The sequence below is a fragment of the Aotus nancymaae genome, unplaced genomic scaffold (genome assembly GCF_030222135.1).
Source record: "Aotus nancymaae isolate 86718 unplaced genomic scaffold, 86718_ANA_hifiasm-v0.15.2.pri h1tg000046l, whole genome shotgun sequence".
Taxonomy (NCBI): domain Eukaryota; kingdom Metazoa; phylum Chordata; class Mammalia; order Primates; family Aotidae; genus Aotus; species Aotus nancymaae.
The window spans coordinates 6,364,138-6,390,341 of record NW_026988460.1 but is presented as its reverse complement, the minus strand read 5'-3'; the positions used below and the strand labels follow the sequence as shown (position 1 = coordinate 6,390,341).

At 38.5% G+C, this 26,204-nt stretch overlaps 1 protein-coding gene across 1 annotated transcript in view; it reads left to right on the top strand.

Annotated features, from left to right (window-relative positions):
- The window catches only part of RYBP (RING1 and YY1 binding protein), a 77,283-nt gene that overhangs the window by 33,174 nt on the left and 17,905 nt on the right, over positions 1–26,204 (top strand). The gene's annotated exons all lie outside the window — the stretch shown is intronic.

The window sequence follows — 26,204 nt, the reverse complement described above, 5'->3', positions numbered from 1 at the left end:
AGCCACCACACCCAGCCTAATTTTTATTTTGTTTTATTTTTTAGTGTAGATGAGATCTCACTATTGCCCACTCTGGTCTCAGACTCCTGGGTTCAGGCAATCCTCCTGCTGCAGCCTCTCAAATACTTATTCTTCAGTGAACTTTGGCAATTTGGAAAAATTAGAGATCACATTGCATTTAAGCTGTCAACCTTAATATGAATAGAATTGTTTGTATTTCTCCTTTATTATCCTTTTAATTTCTGTTAGACTTCACATGGTGTTTCCTCTTTTATTCCCAATACAGAGTATCTATTTTTTTTTTTTTGGTTTGATATGCTACCCCTTTTAAAACCTAAGAAAAAACCATAATACTTCAAATGAATAGAAAAGCGTTCAGAATGATATACCCATATATGCTCACCACCTAATAATTGCTTTAGTTTTAACTAGAATTTTAAAAACAACGAACATTTAGCATTGCTTTAAAAGAGCAAATGCCTCTTCTCTTCATCTCCCTTAGTGCCTTTTCTAACCACTGTCACTGAGGTAGGTATAAAGCATTCCTATGCATATTTTCCTGTTTTTAGTTTATATTTGTATCAGTCCATCATCAATCTATACCTTTTTCATTTGGACTATTCACTTAAATGATGTACATATCCTTTTGGATCTTGTTTGTTTCACTCAGCATTGTTAGAGATACAAGCATGTTGACATACAATGTGTGTGTACTATGTTAGAAATTTGATTCTAAACATGTCTTAAATGGGACACTGCTATCTTCTTTTTGTCCTACATGCAGTTTATATTTAAAAACAACCCATTATCTGCTGGCAAATAATAAGATGTAAGAATATTTTGAAAGTTGTATTAGCCTCTATATTGAAAAGATTAGAAGAATGGATTATAGGTTTTATTGCCGTATAATTTACATACCATATACATTGTCCATCAAACAGTTGAGTGACTTTCAGTGAATTTATAGTTGTCCAACCATTACCACAGTTGCATTTTAAGACATATATGTCATTCCCAAAAAGTTAACCTCATGCCTGTTTGCAGTTAGTCCTCTCTCCTTAGGCAACCATTTATCTACTTTTTATAAAAACTTCATAGAAATGTTATGTTAGCGGAATTATACAATATATAGTCTTTTGTTTATGTCTGGCTTCTTTCGTTTAGTATAATGATTTGAGATTTGCCTTGTTTGTTGCATCATCAGTACTTAAATCCTTTTTATTGCTGTGTAGTATTCCATTGCATGGATAAACCACATGTAGCTGGAAACGTAACTAGTGAACTCTATAAGCTAGTTGGTAGAACATTAAATGTGCTTGCCATTTGGTGCTGTTGTGAATAATGGTGCTATAAGCATCTCTGTAGCAGTCTTTGTGTGCACATACATATTTTTTTTCTTGAGTGGATATGTAGGAGTAGATTGCAGAGTCGTATAGTAATGAGATGTTTTAACTTTTAAAGAAACTGCCATGCTGTTTTCCAAAGTGGTAATTTTATATTACCACCAACATATGAGGGTTCCACTGTCTCCATGTTCTCACCAACACTTTGTATTTTTTTAATTATAGCCTTTTGAGTTGGTGTATTGTGAAACCTCATTGTGATTTTTTTTTTAATTTGCATCTTTCAAATGACTAATGATTTTAGCACCATTTCTTGTCATTGGCCAAGTGTCATCTATTCATGTTTTACCAATTTTAAACATTGGGTTGTCTGTCTTATTTACTGAGTTGTAAACAGTTGAGGAATGAGCTTCACCAGATACCAAATATGCTGGTGCCTTGATTTGGACTTCCAAGGCTCCAAACTGTGAGCAGTAAATTTCTATTATTTATAAATTACCCAGTATCAGGCATTTTGTTACAGCATCCTGAATGGACTAAGAGTTCAGTTTATAGTTTATTTTTATAGACGTGTATTTTTCAATAAGGTAATTTTATCAGTGAAACAATAAGGTATACTTCACGAGGCTGTTTTTAGCTGGTTTCTAAAACCGTGTTGGGATACTGCCTTGATTCTTGGTTTGTAGTTTTCTTATCTCAAAACGAAAAAACGATTTACTATATCTGTATTTCTATTCTGAACCTTCTGGATCTGTTAGTTTACTAGTCTCTCCCCACCCCTGCCCCTGCCCCATTAGTGGGAGATACATTTCAAGACCTCCCAGTGGATGCCTGAAACTGGATAGAACCCAATCCTAGATAAACCATGTTTTTTCCTATGCGTACATTCCTATGATAAAGTTTAATTATACATTAAGTAGAGCTAAGAGATTAACAAAAATAAGGTCGTTACTCTTGCATTTTGGGTCATGATTAAGTCGAACGAGGTGACTTGAACACAAGACTGATACTACCTCAGTCGAACTGAGGTGGCTGTTGAAAGGCAGATGGTGTCTACAACATGGCTACCTTAAAGGGGTGATTCATGTCCCTTGTGGGACAGAGTGGAACAGTGAAGGATTTTATCATGCTGTTGAGAACAGCATGCAACTCAAAACTTAAGAATTGTTTATTTCTGGTATTTTCCATTTTAATATTTTAGGACCACAGTTAAAGGAAAGTCTCAGATAAAAGGAGATTACTGTACTATAAATCAGTGAAAAGTTTTCATTGTATTACTTTGTAGTAAAAAGCAATAAATATTCTCAGCCTAGGCCTACTCAGGTCGTTTTCTCAAAGAACAAGTAATTAAGCCAGATACTAAGTAATTAGTTTACAAAACATAGAAATTTATTTCTCACAGTTGTGAAGACTGAGAAGTCCAGTGCCAGCATATTGTGTCTGGTGAAGGCTGCTCTCTGCTGTCAGCCTTGTTGCTGTATCCTCACATGGCAGAAGGGCAGAAAGGCCTTGCTAGTTCCCTCTAGCCCCTCTTTTTATTTTATTTTTTGTGGAGTTATCATCTCCCTATGTTACCCAGGCTACTCTTGAATTCATGGCCTCAGGTGATCCTCCCACCTCTGGCCTTTTCCAGAGTGCTGGGATTACAGTGTGTCCAGCCCCCTAGTCTTTTTGTAAGGCGCTGATCCCATCCATAGGGCACAGCCAGAATGGCCAAATAGCCTCTTAAAGGTCCTACCGCTTAATGCTATCACCTCAAGATGGTGTTGCGTTGGGATTTTCAATGTGAATTATGGAGGGGACACAAACATTCACACCACAGTAGGAGTATACATTTTCCAATTCATACGTATTTTTTCCTGCAAAAGATAGATTTTTCTTGATGAAAAAGTAAAATTGACCTCCCTGAACCAGTGGTAAGATGGGAAAAAGTTAATAGGGATTTCATTGGTGCTTTATTGAGAAGCTTCTTAAATGAGAACTCTGTGAGGGAGTGAGTGAGTGACTTGGAATGTTGGTGGAGTAACATGTAAGCCCTAGTGCAAGATTATTCCCATCAGAAAATTAGCTGTGCCTTTTTGGAAGGTATCTCTTATTTTGTATTTCACACAGTTATGTAGAGATTCATCTAACAGATGAAGCACCTGCATCATGCAGACATTAAACTTAACACGGTATTTTTTCCAGCATAGTTGATGCACAGAAGTGCTAATCTGGAAAATAAGGACAGTGTTTTAATAAGCATGTCATAATCTTTTAAACATACATTATCTTGGAGCTTGCCTGAAATGGATTTCGCGTGTTTTCAAGTCTTCTCTGGTGATAATGGGTCCTACTGAGTTAACCACAGGCTTTTGGTTAGTCTCCAGTTAGTGAGCAGACTACTATATAGGTAGTCTGATTTTGTCTTCTTACCAAGCGTAGTCTAATAAACTAAATGGATTGTTTAAGCTGAATGGGATGTTTTCCCTCAGTTACAAACCAGGAAGCATGTTTTGCAGGCTGTTGAAGACGTGGATAACAGGTGACTGGATTTGACTTCATTCTTTAGTTTTTTTTTCCCAGGCACAACAGGTCTTGCCCCCATTAGCTACACTTTCACTGTATGGTTTAATTAGGTTTTCCTTACAAGATTCAGCACTAATGATGCATTTTACTTTTCTGTTTTTGAAGAGCATTCTCTGACACATTAGTGTCTTTGGGACTGGGGAGGGAGGGCATTTGGGGAAGGAATGCTGATATGACTGGGAGACATGTGCTACTACCTCAGCTCTAGGCTGCTCTACTTCACGTGGGCATAATGTGCGTAAAAAGGTAAACCTGCTAACAAATAATGGACTCTCCTTTGGTGCAGTATAAATGTAGTATCTCTTGTCTCTTATTTTCATCATTAGTCTAGCTGCAAAAGAGAATTGTTTGGAACCCTTCTGAATCTTTCGGGACTGATAAGAATAAACCAATTTAGCTGTTAGCACATCTAAGTTGCATCAGTAGTTATTTGTCACCCATGAAATGGCTTCGTGGGATATGGTGGATCCTTGTTTTTTTAAACATTAGTTAAACATTGAGATGGCTTCTTATAACAGATTTATAAATTGGCTGAATCTTCCTTAATCTTTGCTATTTGTTGGTTTAGAATTTGTCCTCTGGGCTAAAGCTGATTTCTCATTCTCCTTGTATGTAAAATGTCCTTTGTGTTTTGAAATGTCTATATGGTTTATAATATACTTTAAAATTTCTAAATAGCTTACAGTAAAAGATAAGTAATTATCTGATAAGGCATAACAGTTCAATTATTTGCATATTTGTATAGATTGTGGAAAATAATGTACCTTATTGCTTTTCCCCTCTTACCTCTGAGAGGAAAATGTAACCACAGTGAAAGTTCCTTACTGTTGACTAGCTTTCAGGTAAGAGCACAGACCTCAGGTAGAGTTCTGTGTGTTCTATGTGTTCAGTATTTAGGTAACTGCAAAGAGTTCTTATACCCCTCAGCCTTTCTTAACCAGCTCTGAGAGAATTAAGCCCTCTTGCTCCAAGACTTCTGTTGTAGACAGTTACCTTTTCCCCTGTGCATTCAGAATAGTACTAGTTATAATAGATACTTGGGAGAATTGAGGAAATAATCACTCAGATCATTTTTTGGGGTGTTTTGTGGTTCAGACTGAGAAAGGTATGGACCTAGAGAGTACACTCTGATAAAATTAATTCTCATTCAAATTTACAAATGCCAAACAAAACTGGCGCAGAGTTGTTCTTAGTACTTTGAGACATCACCTGGTATATATTTTTGGCTTTCAGTAACCCAAATACTTAGTGAACCACCTGTAATCCTTTCTTTCACAGATGGTAATATGCTTTGGCTGCCCAAATTATTTGGAATTCCTGTATTTTTTAATTTTTCTCTCATCTTACATAGATTTTCTTCTCTGTTAGGGATGTTCCTTTTGTTCATCTAATTCACTGAACTTGAGTCACTTCCTTAGTGAAGCCCTTAGTCATCTGCCAGCACAAGGTTGGTATTCCCTCTTTTGTGCTGCAGTACCTATACTTAATATCATTATCTTTCACATTTAAAAATAATATTTTACAGAATTGTCTCACTGTTCCTATCTCTACGCATCCCTATAGGCAGGGACTGTTAGGTTTGTCAACACCTAATGTGTGTTGGTTGAATGTTGAATGAGTTGTTAATACCCTTTTGCTATAGAAGATAGGCATTTTACAGTAAAGTTTTGCAGTATTAACAATGGTACTGGCCGGGCACAGTGGCTCACGCCTAGCACTTTGGGAGAACAAAGCAGGCAGATCACCTGAGATCAGGAGTTGAAGCCTGGCCAACATGTCGTGGCCGGCGCCTGTAGTTCCAGCTACTTGAGAGCCTGAGGCAGGAGAATCACTTGAACCTGGGAGGCAGTGGTTGCAGTAAGCCAAGATCACACCACTGCTCTCCAGCCTGGGTGACAGAGCAACACTTCATCTCAAAAATAAAAAAATTCAGAACAAAACATTCAATGGCAGTATATATCTGGACACCAGACGGAACACATTGGCCTATGTGGAGACAAATACAATCATGACTTTATTAAAATACCACACTCAGCCCAGCTGAACCCATAACCATAGCCTGACTGGGGCATAAGAACATTAAAGCACATTCTGAGTGATGTAAAACCATAATACTTCAAATACAGGTATGTAATTAATTGCAGAGAATGAGGCAGCATGGTATTTGATAGATTAGACAGACAGACAGGGCTTCAAAGGAGGAATGTACCCAGAAGACCTAGATGAGATTGCCTGCGTTGTGACTACCTAATATCTTGAAAGGTCACCACCATCTCTAGGCTTCTCATATCGTTTTCTTATTTGTGAAATTGTTGTTTCGAGATAATTTCTTGAATATATGAGCAAGTGTATTGAAAGTGAGAAGGCAACAAAGTAGACGTGTGAACTGTAGTGAAACCTAACAAATTCTCAGTTTGGATTGTTGAGAGGTATTCTATCATTTCTCTTGTCAGTCAGAGAGACTAATACATAAAGTCTGCCATATAGTGGATATTCAGTAAATGTTTGTTGAACCAATGAAAGAAGTGAAATTCCAAGATACAATTAACAAGATTATTGATTGGGTTGAATTGGGGCTAGGTTGAATTGGGGCTCAAAAAGAGTAGTCTAGGCAAAAGGTGCCTCAGGAGACTGCCTAGAAGTGCCAGTACTATAGGAATGGATTGTGAAGCTAATTAAAACCTTAGATATGACCTGTAGTGCATTGTGGGAACCCAAGCTGATACTTGCAAGGATGCTGTACTTTGATCTGTTGCAGAAGGGGGGATACCTACCATTTACTGAATGACCATTATATGCCAGACCAACTACAAAGTACCTTATAGATAATGTTTATCTTTACAGCAGCTGAAGACACCTATTTTTACCCCCATTTAAAAGATGAGGATAGAAAAAAGCCATCCAGAAAATACATAGAAAGTAGTATGTGCAGTAACTTACGTTGCAGAGGAAGGAGTTACATGGAAGTGGCAGGTGGCGGGTGGGGGTGGAGGGAGGAAAGAGGGAGGGATGCTAGTTGTGTTGTTGTCAGTGTTGCCCTTCACACTGGATCTCTCAGACTTTGCCTTTACAGATTTGGTGGGAAACAAAGGTGAAGCTGGTTTTCTTTCTTTTGGAAACAGTTACTTGTTTTTGTTTTAACTATTTACTGAAGGTTTTAGTTAGACTTTTAAGTTTTGTTCTGTTACATTGAACATTGGTCATACTGTGAGGAAGGATCACACTTGATAATGCATGTTACCTATTTTTAAAAGATCAACTGATGAATGAGTGGTGGCAATGTATTGTGAAAGTTCTGAATTTGTGGAGAAAAATAACAATTACATTCTCTTGAAATAAAACTGAGAGTGCTGCAGTAATTTAACTTCCCATGTCGATGAGTAATTTAACCATATTAACCACCCAAAGAAATAATGAAAATAAACTTTCATCATTCAAATATTGGCTGTACACATTATATCTGTTGTTTTACATTTCAAAGCTACCTTTCTTGAATAGACATTTTTTTTCTCTCATACTTCTTTACCTTCTATATAGAACAGATAGAGCGAGTCACTTCACTTAAGTTTTTAATTACTACCTGCTAACCTTCTTCATAATTACATTTGCTTCTGAAATGCCTTATAGCATCTTGTCATCTTCCTCCGCTCAATCCCAGAGATTTAAATCAGGTAGATGCTTATATCAAGAAGTGTTCAGCTTCTTCTATAGAAAGTGAGATTTATTACAACATATTGCTATAACTGCTTTGCCAGTTCACTGTGAGTCCACTGACTGTACTCTCTAGTGTGCATCTATCTACATTTTGTGTTGATATAACAGAATACCTGAGAGTGGGTAATATAAAGAAAATAATTTTACTTGGCTCGTGATTCTGAGGTTGCAGAGTCCAACATCATGTAGCCCCCATTGGTTGAGGGTCTCGTGCTCCATTAACTCAAGGCAGAAAATGGAAGGAAGCCAGCATGTGCAAAGACAAGGAACAACCCACTCTTTGAGTAATGAATCCAATCCCTTGAGAGCAAGAACTCACTCCTGCAAGATGGCATAGTTTGTTTGCTTGTTTGTTTGTTTGTTTGTTTGTTTGTTTGTTTGTTTGGAGACAGAGTCTCTGTTACCAGGCACTGGGCTGAAGTGCAGTGGCGCAATCTTGGCTCACTGCAGCCTTCGCCTCCCGGGTTCAAGTATTTCTCCTGTCTCAGCCTCCCGAGTAGCTGGGACTACAGACATGCACCACCACACCCAGCTAATTTTTGTATTTTAGTAGAGATGGGGTTTCTCTATGTTGGCCAGTATGGTCTTGATCACTTGACCTTGTGATCCACCCGCATTGGCCTCCCAAAGTACTGGGATTACAAGTGTGAGCCACCGCGTCCGGCTAAGATGGCATAGTTTATTTATTGAGTATCCCTCCCATGACCCAAACACCTCTGACTAGGCCCCACCCACTAACACCACCACATTGGAAATCAGATTTCAACATGAGTTTTGGTGGAAACAGACCACATCCAAACTATAGGAGCATGCATCAAATATTTTTACTTTGTATGCTCTGAATAGTTTGTGGTGTTCATAGGTTTATCGCATAATCTCCAAAAGGGAAATTGTAATAACTTATAACTTGTAATTGAACTCAAACCAAGTATAAACAGGCTTATTACTTTTAAAAAAAAGTTTTAGTAAGAATTGGTAGTTTAGTATTTTAAGCTGTATCAATTGAATGAAATAAAGTGGAGGAAATGGTTTAGAAGTATTAAATTGCTGAGTTTATAGAAATAACTTATGTACTGCATGAAAAGGAATATATTTGAAAAAGATGCCTGATGTACGATAAAGCAATTTAGCATTATTTCAGTCAGCCCTGAGATTGATTTATAGGTTAATACTTTAAAGGCATACCACTGCTTTAATAGTGATGGTGAAGCAGAAGACATTTCTAGGAATTTACCTATTGTTAAAACAAAGATTTCTATTGGAAGACATATTTAAGTCATTTTCTTTTCAAAGTGTAATTGTGTTTGGAAAGGAAATAAAAATATGAATAAAATGTGTTTTAGATTATGTCATCAAAAGGTGGGATGTAATGTTCTTGTTCACAGATTTAAAGAAACATTTTGTGTGTATTTGAACTTAGAAGTTTTGGAGGCTGAAGGCATTTGCTAGGCAGACATTGTTTTTCTTTTCGTTCATTTAAGGATCCGTATGACATCTGTGTCAGGCTGACAAATTCACATGTGTTACAGAGTTCAGTCATGAGGCCAGGTGTACAACCGTTAGCTAACAGGAGGTGTAAGCATTAAGAAGTGCAATAATCTGTTCTCACATCTGTTTCTGTATTGTGTGGTCAGTGGAGACTGTTCAAGTGTAGGTGTGGAAAGTTTGTGGACAGTAAGTGGGATAGGTATTGAAAGACACTTCTGGCATTGATGGGAGACTGTTTAAGTCGAAAGTAACTTTAAACAGTAGTGCCAGAATGGTGTGATTTACATTTGGCCCAGGTTCACCTTAGTTCTTTGGGAGTACTAATTTTTCTCACTGGCAATTGTAATTGGCCTTCAGAATGGATCTGTTTTTAAAACAGAGAAGTGAACATTGGATTGCATTTTTTTACTTTTGAGATACGTTTTGGTAAACAAGTCTTTGTTCTTTTCATGTGTAAAACTGCCTGCTTAATGGTTAAAGTCTCCTTATGCTTTAATGTAAACATTTGTTATCAAATTTGTGCAACAGCCTGATAGTAAAAACAGATGCACAGATAATCCCAAGATACCAGTGAGATCTGAAACTATTCATAAGGTGCATTTAGTTTTGAATTATTGTGTACATTAACCTGTGTATATAACCAGTATTAGGGGCAGAGTCCTATTGGTACAGATAACATTGGCTACCAATTTTCTTATATAACAAAGTACAGGCTTTTTAGCCATGGTACCTCTACTCATATTTAGGCAATTTTAATAGCTTAAAAGTTGACCTATTTATTTGACTTGCATTTGAATTCTTATAACTGAAGTATGCCAGTAACTTTGGGAGTAGTTTTGGATGCAGCTCCTCTCTTCGAGCCTCTTGGGACCCTGCATCTGTCCTTGTTTGTCAGATTCTCAAAAACTTTACCTAGGATACAAGCAAGCCTGAGTTCAGTAGTTTCCCTTTCCCTTTTTCCTTTCTTGAGGGTGCGGAGAAGCTACTTTGTTAGACAGAAGTCACTTATCTCATTTTTTTCTGCCATTTTATGGATTTTACCCCCCTCCTACAGAATAGAGTTTTGACTATTCAAGACCAAATTGTTTACTTTGAGGGTACCTTTATTATTCCAGCCTAATACTGCACTCTCTCCTGCATTTATGATACAAACTTGCTTGTTTGAAAGGGTGTCAAAAGAATGAATGTGTGGTTCCTGAGATTTAGCTACTCAGATGTGTTTGGAGACAACAGGAGCTGGGTTAAATCTAGGCAAAATGACCTTGGGGAAATGTCTAGTGTTTTGAGGAGAGGCTGTGCGAAACAAAATGCTATTTTCTGAGAAGCTTGTTAGGAGAGCTGTCCCTAAGCCAAGTAGTTGTCTACTGGGATTTTACATTTCTAGAATCTCCTTGCGGGTAGCTATTTAAAATACCTTTGTTTAGGTGGGCCCTATCTCTCACCCATTAAGTTTGTGTCCCTGTTAAGGAAACAACATTTCTCCCGTTTGAACTTAGGAGTTTTAGAGGCTGAAGGCATTTACTAAGCAGTCGTTGATTTGCTTTTAATTAATTCATTCAAAGACTCCATATGACACTTGTATCAGGGTGACAGATCTCCGTTTGTGACGTGGTTTAGGCTGGACCAGAGTATCATTGTTCTTTTAAAAGCTCCCCAGCTGATCTAATGTGCAGTCAGAATTTTGGTCCACTGATCTCTAGGACAAGCATGGTTGAGAATCACTGATGTGACCTGGTGGCTTTGTCTCCCAAGTTGCTTATTTCTTGAGCAGTGTGTGCATATTTTGTTCAATCTTCAAGTAAATTTTAAATTCTAATTAGAGTGTACAATAGTGCAGTATAGGGGTTTGTAGTAGCTGAGTTACATACATGATCCCTAAGTAACAGTGCTGATCTGGCTCCTTGTCTTCAGTTCCTGTCTCATCTTGTAGGACCCAGTCTCTTCACCTTAGCCACCCTAGTCATCTTTTAGTGTTAACTAACAGTGTATGACTTTTCTTCCACAGAGCCATTTTCCATGTTTTTCCTGACTGAGACCACCCATCCTTGGCTGTCCCCTACCCCACCTCTGGCTCAGACGTGGCCACATTTTTTGAAAAAGCTCTTGATGTTCCTTTGGAAGGCTTCCCTTACTTGCAATTTTCTATCCATGTGTGTGATTATTTGCTTGTTTGGGTCCCTTATTAGACCAAGCTTTTTAGATCTGCCTATTCTTATCCACCATTGTATTTCTAGCATCTTCTCAGTGCCTGAAGTACAGCAGATGTTGAATGGATGAATAAATGAAAGTGCAAGATAAAACTAGACAGAAATTCAGTTAGTTGTATATGTCTGTAGAACCAAATAGGAGAGCAATGCAATAATAATGTAAAAGCTTCTGGGGCTGGAGAAATTGTAATGGACAGGAATAGTCAGGGAAGGCTGTAAATTGGAGGTAGAAGTGTAGGGAAGAGGGTAATGGCTGTCAGTTTGGGGGTGAGAAATAGTGGGAAAATGGATAAAGTAACCAGATCTATTTGTTTAGAGTATAGGGATCTTGCTGGGGAAAGGCAAACATTAAATTGGTATCAAATTTAGGGGTTTAGGCATTAGTTGAAAGAGATTGAGGGTCTTAGAGGAAGGATCAAAGCAGTATTGTTAAAAGATGAATTTAACATTTAGGGTAGAAGCTAAAGTGGGAACGGTAAGGAAGGAACTGGAAGTACCATGTGTGAGAAATGAGTAGAATGTGGGTTTTATCTTGGCTTCCTGGAGTGTAGTTTTGAGGAACCTGGAGCCCCATTTGGACTCTGCCATGCTTCCTATGGGTTTAGGAGGGAGAGCATTTGTGCTTGGGTATTTGTCATCTCTGGGCTTTTGAGAAATGACTGAGGATGAATGGTAAGGTCGATGTGGGAAACCTTGTGGAGAAGAAATAGCCAGTGTTTATAAAGGGTAGTGGTTTTTTAGAGGAATTGTTATCAAATGATAATTAATGCTTATTGTAGCAAAATTTATTGACAGAGTAGTTTGGATATCTTTGGGTTAATCTTTTAAAAAAAAAACAAAAAACAAAACAAAACCATTAAAAGGATAATCCAAACCTTTTTAAAGTTCTAAATTGGCAGACAGACTACTTTTTCATTCTTTTGATTGTTCATTAATAGCAGATGAATCCCAGGACAAATTTTTAGTATTTTAGAAATGTATTTTCATGTATTTATGAACATTAATTCCAGGATATTTATATGAATTTTATAAGGAATGCAGTGTTACAAGATTTTAAAAGAAAGCAAGACTACTGTACCCAGAAGTTAGCAGACACTATAATAGCAGTAAAACTTTTGGCAAATCACTTACTATTTACATTTCATTTGTAAAATACAGTAGTCCCCCATATCTGCAATTTCACTTACCACAGTTTGTTACCCACTGTCAACTTCTAACCAAAAATAGGTGAGTACAATAAGATATTTTGAGGTTAAGAAGAGAGGGCGACATATACCATGTTAACGTAATTTTTATTACAGTGTATTGTTACAGTTGTTCTGTTTTAATATTGTTAGTTTTGCTGTGTCTGATTTGTAAGTTAAACTTTATCATAAGTATGTAGGTGTAGGAAAAAGCATAGTGTGTAGGGTTCAGTACTATCTGAAGTTTCAGGCATCCTCTGGGGGACTTGTAACATACCCTTCACAGATAAGGTGAACTTACTTGTAAATGAAATTGGACTAAACATATTCTAAGTGGGAAGAGGCAACAACATGCTTGCCCACTATTATCTGGACTTACCCCACAGCTTAAAAGAAAGCATATCCTAATAAAGGAAAAATGGTAAGCATGATAGGTGTTTTTAAATTTTTTTTGTTAATTGTTCCTGTTTTTAATTGTGCTGGGAGTAAGATGCATGAGGATTTATCAGTGTTCTTTGCTAATGACTAACCTTGTAGGAAGCCTAAGCCTATTTGGTGGCTAAGCTTATCCGAGAGCAATGTCAAAGCCAGAATATCTGTGGCAGTATCTTGAAGGCTGTGATCTGATGGGCACCTGGTCTGAAAATTTTCCATGCAAAGGTTACCTTAAATGACCTGTGATGTACAACTTTGGTGAGTCAGTTTAGCATTGGTACATTTGCGGAGGTAAACCCTCCAAATATCTAATGACTTTGCCTACAGCTGTCTCTACTATTTACCCCACAGTGGGGCAGGATGGCCTGACCTGATTCAAGTTCCTTAATTTTTGCCATCCTTCAGCACCTGTCTCTATACCTGGTTTCTAATATCTAGACCCCTTAGGAAATGCGTCCTCTACTCCTTTCTATTCAGCTTCTTCCCAAAAGTGGCAAAAAAATTTGCATGTAAGGAAGATTAGAGGTAATTTAGTCCCCTTTCCCCAAGGCTCTCTTTCCTAAGGGATCAAATGGAGCTAGGCTGTTAAAACGAGGAGAGTGTCAGGGACCCTGTCTTTTCTTACTTTAAGAAACTCATTTGCTTTGCTGGCTTATCCTGTGCCCCCATCCTTAGTTCATCCCCCTCCTGTCCTTTTTCATCAGAGCTACCTGGAGTTCAGGCAGCCATAGCAAACATGTTGTATATTTGTTCTTTTTCCTAGTCCTAATTTTCTACTAATAAGCACATTTAAAAATTTGTTTCGTTTCCACTCTTTACTGTGTTTCCTATCCTAAAACATTTAGGTGTTTCCTATCCCTGTCTTCAACCCACATTAAAGTAATATATAGAATAGGTTTATTGGAAGGGAGTTGATTAGCCATGGTACAGTGCTAAGTTTACTAAAAACTAAACTTTTTAAAAAGTAAGATTTCTTAAAACAATGAGTTTTCCTAAGGTACTTAATATTTTTCAGTTTTTGAAGAATCTTACTTTAGTATGGATCCTATGTAAAGTACATGCACATCTTTAGGCTAAGTATGTCTGAAATTTTGAAGACTTTAAACAATTTATCAATGCATATTGTAGTTAGACTCAAGCTGGATCTGTTATCAGGTGCCAAATATAGGATAATGTTTTCAGCTACCAAGTATAGCCAGGCAAATTCAAGACTATGTATAATTTCACAATGAGCACCCAGCTCTCCATTTGAGGCAGATACAGCTTAATCCTGTTATTTTTCCTGTGGGAGTATTCAGGGTCATAGATTGGCCCACTAGACTGATTTCAAGTGCTTTCAGTGATATTTTCACTTGAGAAAGGACATTTAATGGGAAGCTTTTATTGGTGGAAAAAGAATTTTACCGGCAAGATTAATGGGTCTATAATTTTAGAGACAGAGACAAAACACTGTTTTAAGGCAAATTAAACAGGGGGACTGGCATTCACTTCAGAAAACATTTCACTGGGTTCTTGGAAAGAAAAATTTTCCTAATATGAGAACCTAAGCAGTGGAACATTTTCCAGACCAAAATTTCTTCTTGTCGTTCAAAGGTTTCAGATATAATAAATTATAACCCCATCATGAAGAGTCTGAATGCCAGAGAAAACAAATGATGGGGCCAGGATCACACAGCTAAGTTACAGTGCGTGAGGGCTAGACGTTTGTCACTTCACCACTGTATTGCTATGAGGGTTAATTTAATCAGATTAACTTCATTCCAAGCATCCATTGGTTCAAATAATTGAGTTTATAGAGCTACGTGCTCCATTAAAAAAAAAAAAAGTTATAAAGCCTGTAACTTGAGGAATTTTAAAACCAAAGGATGTGATAATGGCAGTAGTCAAAGGTAAATTGTATACTTGTTTGCTTACATGGGTAACCAATATGTCAGCTTTGCTACTCAAACCCCTTACTTGCTTGATGATAGATTTGCTAGGAACACTACCACCACCACCCCTGTCTTAGGCCATTCAGGCTGCTATAACAAAATATCATGGACTGGATAGTTAGTTTATACGCAATAGAAATTTATTTTTCACAGTTCTGAAGGCTGGGAAGTCCAAGATCAAGGTGCTGGCAGATTGATTCAGTACCTGGTTCATCGCAGCTTTTTGGCAGTTCTTAACGTGCTGTAAGGAGAAAGGGGCCTTTCTATAAGAGCACTAATCCTATTCATGAGACCTGTGGCTTAACTACCTTCCAAAGGCCCCACCACCTAATATCATCACCTTGGGGATTAGGATTTCAGCGTATAAGTTGTGGGCACGGGGAAGACACAAATGTTCAGATCTCAGTAAGTCCCTTTTCCCCAATATCCTAACTGAAACAGATGTGCATTTTTTCCAGTTTGACAGGATTGCATGTTATCATTCTTTAGGGCTACGTAGTTGAGTGGATACCAAATACTGCTAACTTGGGAAGAGCGAACCTTGTTCTCATGAAAAAGCAAAGTTTGCCATTCCACGTAGCCTCCCGTCATTTAGACTCTGGTTGCCTTACCCTCTATATTTTTAGGGCCTGGGAGCTCAGGATGGTTTTTATAGTTTTAAATGGTTGTTGTGTATGTATGTCTCCGTAATAGTCTTGATTTTGTTTCTTTGCCTACAAGGCCTAAAATAGTTATTATCAGACCCTTTACAGAAAAAAACGGATGATCCCTGGTCTAAGTACAATACATGGTCAGGCACAGGGCCTCATGCTTGTAATCCCAGCACTTTGGGAGGCCAGGGTGGATGGATCACTTGAGGGCAGGAATTCGAGACTAGCCTGGCCAACATGGTAAAACCCTGTCTCTACTAAAAAATACAAAAAATTATCCAGATGTGGTGGCAGGCACCTGTAATTGCAGCTACTCTGGAGGCTGAGGCAGGAGAATTGCTAGAACCTGGGAGGCAGAGGTTGCAGTAAGCTAGGGTCATGCCAGCCTAGGCAACAAGTGTGAAACTCAATCTCAAAAACACACACGGCCGGGCGCGGTGGCTCATACCTGTAATCACAGCACTTTGGGAGGCCGAGGCGGGTGGATCACAAGGTCAAGAGATTGAGACCATCCTGGTCAACATGGTGAAACCCGAAATACAAAAAATTAGCTGGGCATGGTGGCGTGTGCTTGTAATCCCAGCTACTCAGGAGGCCGAGGCAGGAGAATTGCCTGAACCCAGGAGGCGGAGATTGCGGTGAGCCGAGATCGTGCCATTGCACTCCAGCCTGGCTAACAAGAGCGAAACTCCGTCTCAAAAAAAAAAAAAACACACACACATGAGTGCAGGTGTGCGCACGCGCACACACACACACACAAAGGAATACAATACATAATTGTTTTTAAAAAGTTAAAGTTTTTTTGTTTTGTTTTTGTTTTTTGAGACAGAGTCTCTGTCAACCAGGCTGGAGTGTGGTGGTGTGATCTTGGCTCACTGCAGTCTCCACCTCCTGGGCAAGCAGTCTTCCCACCTCAGCCTCCTGAGTAGCTGGGACTGCAGGCATGCCACCATCACACCTGACTGCTTGGTTATTTTTGGTAGAGACCAAAATAACCAATAGAGTGTTTCGCCATGTTGTCCAGGCTGGTCTCAAGCTCCTGGGCTCAGGAGATCTGCTGGCCTCAGCCTCCCAAAGTGCTGGGATTACAGGTGTGAGCCTATTGACAAAATTTGACTACTAAGGTCAAATTTGGGTTACTTACGTTTATTAAGATTCACTTCTGGCTTCCTCAAATTAACCATTATTCCCTCTAGTGTGTATCTGATCAGAATTTATAGCTTTAAATAAAGGTCTTGGAGAAAATAGTAGATACATCGTAATCTAGAACATGCATCCTCTTTGCTTGGGATTTACTTTATTTAAAAAAATTATTGAATGTTTTGGGGTGTAGAAAGTGCATGTCTGTGTATTGTCTATTGCTGTGTAACAAATTACCCTTAAATTAGCCACTTTAGTCCCATCTCACACAAATCGTTGAGAGTCAGGAATCTAAGAGTGGCTTAGCTGGATGGTTCTGGCTCAGATTTCCTAATGAAGCTATAACAAAATGTTGGCTGGGGCTGCAGTCACCTGAAGGCTTGACTGGGACTGGTGGATTTGCTCTTTAAGATGAGTCACTTACATGACTTTGTTGAATACCTCAGTTCCTTGTTGGCTATTAGCAGGCAGGTCTTAATTGTTTACTGTATGAACCTCTCCATAAGGTTTTATGAGTGTTCTTATGATGGGACTGCTAGCCTCCACCAATGACCTGAGGGAGAGCAAGGTGGAAGCCAGGATTTCTTTTATATTCTGATCTGAGAAGTTACTTACCTCATACTGTTTGTTAGCCGTGGTTCTCTAAGTCTAGCCCTACAGTGAAGGAGAAAAGAATTAGGCTCCCTATTTTCTTTTTTTAAGGGAGGAGTATAAAAAAATTTATGGACAATTTTTAGAACCACCGCAATCTATTTCAATGGTAGTGGTGGTAGTGGTAGTGGCAGTGGCAGTGGGATGTAGTATATGCATTAAAAGGTATTAACGGACTGTATTTTTTTAGGGATATGGTCGCATTACATATAGTAAGTCTTGGTGACTTTTCTAGGCAAGCAGCAGAAGGTAGGCACATGACCATGTATATTTTGGGTGAAATTAGAAGTGTTTATTTGGATGGTGTGTGTATTTTTTGTTGGTATCTTGGTGTGTGTATGTGTTTAAAAGGCATGTGCATTTGAGGGGTGTGTGCACTTGTGTGGGGATAGATTGCTTGAGGGGCATGGGCAGAGGTATGTGAGTTTGTGTGTATATACGTACCTGTCTCAAGGGTGAGTGTGTGCTGGTGTGTCTGAGATGAGGTTGGGTAGGGTAACGCTGGGATGCTGTGTTATCTGGAAGGAAAGTTGATTGATGGGAAATAATAGACTCCCCACTGTCATTCAGGTGGGTTAGGATTTCATTTGGAGGCCCATGGGAGAGGCCATATCTCTTCTTTTGGGGGCTGCTTTTGTCCTGAACCGGGATTATTTCAATACAAACACACATATGTATGTACATGCATCATACCCATGTGAATTTTATATGAATGACTTCGCTGCACAAGCCTGTGGATTGCATGTCATCCAAGCCACCCCATTAACTCAAGGATTTGCTTGAGGTATCTCTGGACTCAATTTTCATGTTTCCAAATTGGCCCAGTGAATTTATGAAGGAGATTGATTAATATACAAAGACTTATTCCCTCCTTTTGGAACATAACCAGACCATCTCTATTCTGAGAAGACTTTAAAGAGTGGATTTTAAAATCAGGCTGTTGGTCAGGTGTCACCAGGGGAAGGAAAGAAACACAGTGGCAATTGATCCTACAGTACCAGCTGTTGACACTCTTCCTTACTCTTCAAAATATTATTTTCCAGAGGCTTGGGTTTTAAAAGAAAGAGTAAAAACTGTAGTTCTTGATCATGAAGTACTTAAGGTTTAGTTAGGGAATTAAATACGTAAGCAAAAACTCAATTTAAGAATATACAAGCAAGTTAAAAATTAGAGTCTGTTAATTCCTCTGCAATAAGAAGCAGTGATGAGACCGGGGTGGAGAGGGAAAGTTCTTGGATGTAGATATTAAATTGCTCTATAATTGTGGCACTGTATAGATGAAAATATCTGTAGAAAAGAGGTAGATGGCATTTGTGTGTGGTCATTTTCAGTCACTTTAGCTACGTTTTTGAATACTCTTCAAGGTATAATCCAATGTAAATGCTGTGTTTTTTAGTTCTCATAGTTGATAACTTGAGAAAAATAAAAAATCAGACAGATTAAATGTACCACCTAAGATTCTACAGGTCCCAGATGGAATCTTAGCCAGTCATCCCTGTTGTTTGTTTTTGTAAACTGGGGTCGGCTGGACCAGAATTTCATTATTTGAGATCCACAGGAAATTGCATGCGGACATTTGTGTGTGTACTTACTTCTGAGTAGGTTAAATTTCAACATACAATCCTTTGTATCCTAGGTTTCACTCCTAGGATTCAACCAACCACTTGGTGAAAATATATTCAAGGGAATAAAACCGATAAAAATAGCAATATAGCAATTGTATTACTTGACAGTAATACAGCTGGACAACTATTTCCATAGCATTTTCACTGTATTGAGCATTATTTAAAGTATATAGGAGGATGTGCATAGGTTCAATGCAAATATGCCATTTTACATAAAGGACTTGAGCACCCACAGATTTTGGTATCCGTGGGGGTCCTGGAACCAGTCCGCACAAGGAAGATTTTAGTTGTCAGCACCACTGTCCAGTCTAGTCATTGCAGCTGTTGGTGTGAGTGTGGATAGCTACTCAGAACTCAAAAATTTAGAGGGGGAAATCACCATATGCTGTACCTTCCCCCACAGTCAAACACTTAACACTTCTGTTTTAAACGTGTTCATAGTTAATCTGTGGGACAGTTTGTTCAGTTCTGCCAAAACTTTGTCAGCAGGGGGTATCATGTTCTTAAATAATTGAGAAGACTGAATAAAGTTAATTCTGTTATGCAAACAGATCAGTTAACTTGATAATTAATGAGTATTTTTTTCTGTGCAAAGGCTTATTTTGAATTTTGTGCTTTTGGAAATATTCTTAGTTGAATTCGCTAATTCTTTCACTGAAGATTGGTCATTTGTTGGATGGCATCACCTCTTTTATGATTAAGATTTCAGTGGTTAGTCCTGATATGTCCTCACACATATCCCTACCAGTCACAAATATAGTTCCTAGCTCTTGTTTAAAGGGAACAGTTTTAGCCCCTGTTGACTGTATTTGTTGTTCCCATGAGATAATACTTCATATGAGAGACTATTGATGTGAATCTTGAAGTTTTTCTTACTAAATGTTATGTTTGGGGTGTGGAAACATACAGAAATAACATGGTGTTGTGGGTTGTTTATTAAACATAGTTAAGCATAAAAGGAAGATTTTTTTGTTTGGTTTGGTTTGTTTTGTTTTTTGAGACAGTCTTGCTCTGTTGCCCAGGCTAGACTGCAGCCTCCGCCTACCGGGTTAAAGCGATTCTCTTGCCTCAGCCTCTGGAGTAGCTGGGATTGCAGGTACGCACCACCATGCCCAGCTGAGTTTTGTATTTTTAGTAGAGATGGGATTTCACTATGTTGGGCGGGCTGGTCTCAAACCCCTGACCTCAGGTGATTCACCTGCCTCAGCCTCCCAAAGTGCTGGGATTACAGGCGTGAGCCACTGAGCCCAGCCATAGGAGAAAGTTTTAAAGGAATTTTTTTGACTGATAAATTTAATGCAGGAATACCTTATTTAAGAGGATTAAGTCTCTTTAAAGGACACTTGGAGAAGATGCTTTATTATTGGTCATGGATGGAACTCAGAATTGTGGTCTGCTTCTGAAACAATTGTATTCTCAATTCTAGTATGTTGCTTTGAATGCGTTTGCCTCCCATACCCATAATGAGGGCTGGGTGCTGGTGTGGAAGACAAAATAGCAGCAGGAACCATGGACAGCTGCTAGGGTAACAGGTGGGACACTGTCATTGCTGTAAACCATGAGAACAGTGGCAGGAGCTGTATTGGGTAGGGCAGCTCTGAATACGTAGCCAGGGAATCTCATCATAATAGCAACCTAAAGTAATCAAAAGAAAAAATTATTTTCCATGTAGTATTAAATGATACAGAGTCTATAGAATACAGTTTTTGAAAACTAGAATCAGTGGTGGTGCTCAATAAATGTATGGCAATTAAGACTTTCTTTTTTCTTTTGGAATATTTTTTATATGGCGTCCACATTCTGAGGCATGTATGTGTCTGAAATTTGGGGGAAAATACTCTTCTGATTTCACTAAGACCAAAGTTTTTAAAACTTGAATTTGCTTTAGTAATACACATATACAAGTGTGTGAGAGAAACAAAATATAGCACTGGTATACTTTTTTTCTCAAGTGTTTATTTTACCGATTCCAACCTTTTTTTCTCAACCATATCGATGGGAATGTAGGACAGGTTTTAGCAGTTGGGAATACAGGCTGACGGCTGTGGTTCATTCTTAGAAGTCATCTGCAAATTGATGGAAGAACCAGGGCTGAAATTTCATTTTCTTAACATCTGTTACTCTTTTCACTAGAGTTACACTCAGATTAAGAAATGCAAGGGCTGATCATGTGGGTTATCCTGGGGTCCCAGCACATTGGCAGGCCAAGGCTGGAGGATTGCTTAAAGCCAGGAGTTTGAGAACAGCCGGGACAACAAAGCAAGACTCTGACTCTCAAAAAAAAAAAAAAAAAAAAAGGCTGGACACAGTGATGCACACCTGAACTCTCAGCTACTCGGGAGACTGAGGGAGGAGGATTGCTTGAGCCCAGGAATTCAAGGCTCATGCAGTGAGCCATGATCACGGCACTGCATTTCAATCTGGGTGACAGATTAAGAGCCTGTCTTTAAAAAGAAAAAGACAGCAAGTAGATGAGCTCTGTAAATATTACAGTGCTGTGAAATCTTGTTGTCTGATCTCAAATCTATTATTCCAGTTCGCTGACCTCACCCTTCAGATTTTGGTTGTCTCATCCAAAGTGCTGTATATCCACCCAGCTCTCCTTCCAGTCCTGTCGCTTGTCTACTGCGCCTACTTCCAATTCACCCATTCTACAAACCTTTAGGCAGTATATACACTCTTATCTAGGTCAGTGGTTAATTTTTAAGAGATGGTTGATAGTAGCTTCTTATAAAGCTCTTTAGCTTAGAGTAAAAAATGCTTTATTCTGTTTCTCTGAGCCAAAATTAGGCAAGTAGCTATCTTTCATTCTCTTCTGAGTCCTTGTACCTTAAGACATTCTTTGGGCAGGAAACTCAGCGGACTTCTAGTTTATTTTTAACTTTTAAAAATGGATAACTGAAACACAAGAATAGAAATATCTCCCTGCTCATCACCCAGCATCAACAGTTTTTATATTGGCAGGCCTCTTGATCGTTAAAAATATTGTACAGGCTTATTGTTTCTGTTAAGCCATTAGCTGCTTTTGTATAAAAGTGCATTCTAGGCAAAAAAATTGGCTCAACACCATTAGTCATTGAGGAATTACAAATTGAAATCACATTGGGATGCTAGTATACACCCACTTTAATGGCTCAGATTAAAAAGACTGACAGAACCAAGTGTTGTTGAGGATGTGGAGCAATTGGAATGCTCATACTTTGCTGGAGGGAATGTAAAATAGTACATACAGTCCTTTTGAGAAAGGCAGTTTATTATAAAGTTGAATATATACTTGCCATAAAGTTAAACATACACTTGCCATAGGCATTTTAGCCAAGAGAAATGAAAACATATGTTCTACACAAAGACTTGTTAATGAATGTTTGTCTCAGCTTTATTCATAATAGTGGCAAGCTGGAAAAAGCCCAAATATCCATCAACAGGAGCCTGAATAAACAAAGCACATAACAACATGGATGATCCTCAAATACTATGCAGTGAAAGTAGCCTTACACATAAAGAAGAGTATATACTGTATAATTCCATTTATATGAAATTCCAGGAAAGACAAATCTAATCTATAGTGACAGAAAAACAGATCAGTGGCCTCCTGGAGCTGGGAGTGAGGATCCTCGAGAAGGATCCCTGAAGAGGACTAGGAGTGATGATTACATGGCTATACGCTTTTGTCAAAAGGTCTTAAATTGTATGTAGATTGTACCTCATTAAAATTTACCCCAGGCAAACATTGGCCATGTTAGTAAAACTGCAGCACCTGTTCTTCTTCACCTCTTTTTTATTTTTGTTTGGATGGCAGGTAATCATTCATCTGTAAGCAAACAGGGTGTAATTTTGGAGGTACCACTAGTCTTTAGTTCTGTTCCAGCTATGGGGAGGGCTGGGTAGGGTCAGAAGTAGTGGAATTCTTTGCTGCTTTCCTCTACTGCAGGCTGTTTGGTCTTCTTTGGAAGATGAAGCTTTGTCTCTTATACCGTTATTCCCTGGGAAGATAGCTCCAGTTTCTTTCAGACACTGAAGTACTTTCCCCTTCCCTCCCCACAATTCCAGAAAAACATGTAATGCTTTAGAGAACACTTTGTCCAACTAATGAATCTATTGTTATTTCTCCTGATATTTTCTATTTTTGGCCACAAGTTGTTTGATGCTCAAGTATGTATTTAGAACACAGCAGTTTCTCATTAGCAGAGGTATTAGATTATTGATATAAATTAGTTTAAAACTCAGAGAAAATATATTCATAATGATATTCAGAGACCCCCCCGCCACCTTACTTTTGGTGTTGGTTATGCTGTCTGGAATATAAGGCTGATTGGGACAGGATGTTATGATCTACCACTTTGCATAGCTTTCTAGTTAGAATATTGTAATGCTTCTCTAGGTGACCTGTAATGGTTTTGAGTGCAGTGCTTAGGAATGTGAAGTAGTCCAAGGAACTGTTCCTAAATATCTTCTAGACTTTTAAGGGTTCACAAAAGGATGGAGGCTTGTCAAAAGGATTTTTAATAGGGACTCGGTACAGTGGCTCACACCTGTTATCCCAGCACTTTGGGAGACTGAGGTGGGCAGATCACTTGAACCCAATAGTTCAAAACCAGCCTGGGCAACACAGTAAGACTTCATGCCTACAATTAATTAATTAATTAATTAATAAGCAGGGGATGGTGTCATGTGCCTATATGTAGTCCCCGCTACTTAGAAGGCTGAGGCAGGAGGATCACTTGAGCCCAGATATTTGAGGCTGCAGTGAGCTATGATCGCACTGCTGCATTTCAGCCTACTCAATAGAGTGAGACCCCCTTCTTTTTTTTAATAAAGAAAACAGAAGACAGCTCGAAGGAGAAGCTCCTGGTGGCCAAAGCTGGAACAATTTGACCAAACAACAACAACAACAACAACAAAAAACCAAAAACAAAAACAAAAAAACCCATAATGACAGTTTTCTGTTTTAACCCATAGGATAAAATAAGTATCCATGAATTCATATTGATATAAATAATTGAATAAATATATGGGAGAGTAGAGACAGCTCTTTAAGAAAAATTCCACTTAATAATTATAAAAGTAGAGAAAGAACTGGAAAATCACCGTTAGGACAAAAATACCCCCACTACCAACAAAAACGTAGACATTTATGCCGAATTCATGTTTGAATGCTAAAATTAGTTTCAGGAGAAACAGGTTATTTACATAGTCTCAGTATCTCTGCCAAGATATTTATTTGAAAGACAGTAACTTCAGGGTGGAGAAACAGCAACATCATGAACCCTTTAATGTGATACACTGAGGAGGGCATGTCATTACCATGGTATTGTAAAAAGGCATATCCTTCATTCTGATGATGAGAAAACATCAGACAGACCCAAATTAAAGAGCATTTCTTTGAAATAACTGACCAAATGAGAAATAACAGAATGTGATGTGAGACCTAGATAGGATCCTGAAACAGAAAAAGAACATTAATGGGAAACTGGTGAGATTCAGGAAAGGTCTGTGGTTTACTTAATGGAATTGTACAGATGTTAGTGTTTCAGTTTTGATCATTCTACTGTGTTTATATAAGATGGTAACATTAGCGGGAACTGGGTGAGGGTATATGAGAGAACTCTACTACTTTTGCAGCTTCTCTGTAAGTCAAAAATTAGTTAAAAATAATAAAGCATCTAAAATTTCTACTTCTAAAAAGGCATTTGAAAAATCTGTTTTGTCTTTGCAAATTAGTAAATTATTTTGAGCAAGTCTTTGCAGAAAGTATACTTGTAGCAGTTTAGTTTGGTGGGGAGGGAGGTGACCCCTCCCGTTTATTTCAACAGGGTCTTCCTCTGTCACACAGGCTAGAGTGCAGTGGTGCATCATCACAGCTCATTACATCCTTGACCTTCTGGGCTCAAGCAATTTGCCCACCTCAACCTCCTGAGTAACTGGGATTGCAAGTGCGTGTCACCCCACCCAGCTAATTTTTTTGTATTTTGGTAGAGATAGGGTCTTCCCATGTTGCTCAGACTGGTCTTGAACTTCTGGGCCCAAGCAGTTGACCCACCTTGGCCTCTCAAAGCACTGGTATTAACAGGTGTTAGCCACATCTGGCTTCTCTTCCACCCCCCTCAAATAAAGACATTTCAGAGTCATTTGTGGAATATACAGAATCCTCACCTTTTTGGAAACTTTTTACAAGGGATAAAAATTGGATTATGCTGACGCCAAAGGCAGATATTTAATTTGAAGTGGAATACTAAATTGAAAAGTTCTTGTGTCAGACTGATTACACCCAAGCAGGTACTTTCATGTATGCAGCATACAATCATCCCAGTTTTCAAAATATAAAATATCTTTTTTTTTTTTTTTTTTTTTGAGACGAAGTCTTACTCTGTCACCATGCCAGAGTGCAGTAGCACCATCTTGGCTCACTGCAATCTCTGCCTCCCGGGTTCAAATGATTCTTCTGCCTCAGCCTTCTGAGTAGCTAGGACTACAGGCGTGCACCACCACACCCAGCTAATTTTTGTATTTTTGGTAGAGATGGGGTTTCACCATGTTGGCCAGGATGCTCTCAATCTCTTGACCTTGTGATCTGCCTGTCTCAGCCTCCCAAAGTTACAGGGATTACAGGCGTGAGCCACTGTACCCAGCAAAATACCCCTTTTTTAAAGCTAAGATTTTACATAAGTCTGTAATTGGAGATCTTGCTAGTAGTGTGAGAATCTCATTTGATGCTGCAATACTTGAGCTTGTGATAATATAGTTTCTTTGAGCATTAATAAGTCCCCAAAGCATGGCATAAATAAGCAGGCATATTATGCCATGCTTTGGGGACTCAGTTTTTATTACCAATAGACTTTTCTGTTTTGATAGAGAAACAGAAAAAGACAAAGAGCGTTCCTAAAGGAGTAGATTCAAACTAAGAAGTTTGTCCTAGTTCCTTGTTCTGAGAGTTTTAAAAATCATAGACATTGTAGAACAGATTGCAAAAGTAGCTTTTTTCATACCAGTATAGGTGGGATATGTTTTGGTAGTTGGACTATTTGAGGTAGGAGGAAAGGTGGAGGGTTAAAGGGCATGTATGTAATCTGGTGAAGGAATTGGAAAAGAAGTGCTTTTTTTGGAAGGATACCTTCCTGATTGCCAGGCTCAGCGGCTTGTCCTCAGGCCATATTTGCTATAGCTTTTAAGATTATTTTTAATACTACGGACCATTCTTTCCTGGAATCCTTCTTTCCCTTTTAAAATGGCATCTCATTCTCTTCGTTTTCCCCTCTTTTACTGGTTTC